This window comes from Propithecus coquereli, unplaced genomic scaffold (assembly GCF_000956105.1).
Source record: "Propithecus coquereli isolate 6110/MARCELLA unplaced genomic scaffold, Pcoq_1.0 Scaffold8, whole genome shotgun sequence".
Lineage (NCBI taxonomy): Eukaryota > Metazoa > Chordata > Mammalia > Primates > Indriidae > Propithecus > Propithecus coquereli.
Window position 1 is genome coordinate 16,076,466 of NW_012154173.1, and position 413 is coordinate 16,076,878.

Here is a 413-nt window from a genome sequence, read left to right on the forward strand (position 1 = left end):
AATATATAGAATTTATTTCTACCTTATTTTGTGCTTCCTATGTACCTGCCTTTTTTTATGTCGATTTTTCTCTCCTCCTGCATGTTATTAGCTTGCTTGAGTTTTCTTTCATATTTAATCTCCTACTAGTTTGAAAGTTAAATATTCTTTCTTCTTTTTAGAGTGGCCCTTCAAGTGTTGATGGCAAAATTGACTTAAGTCTAAAGTTAAACAACTTTACCCCCCTCTTATCAAACATGTGAATTTTAGAATGCTTTAACTGTGATGGCCCCCTTTTTCATACGCATCACTATTTTCCTGAATTTTAGTTCCATCTTATTTTTATGTACTCCAGATTAATCACCTTAAAAATACTGTTATTTTATACAGTCAAATTTGTCCATCTGGTTATATATTTCTTTGCATCTCAGCCT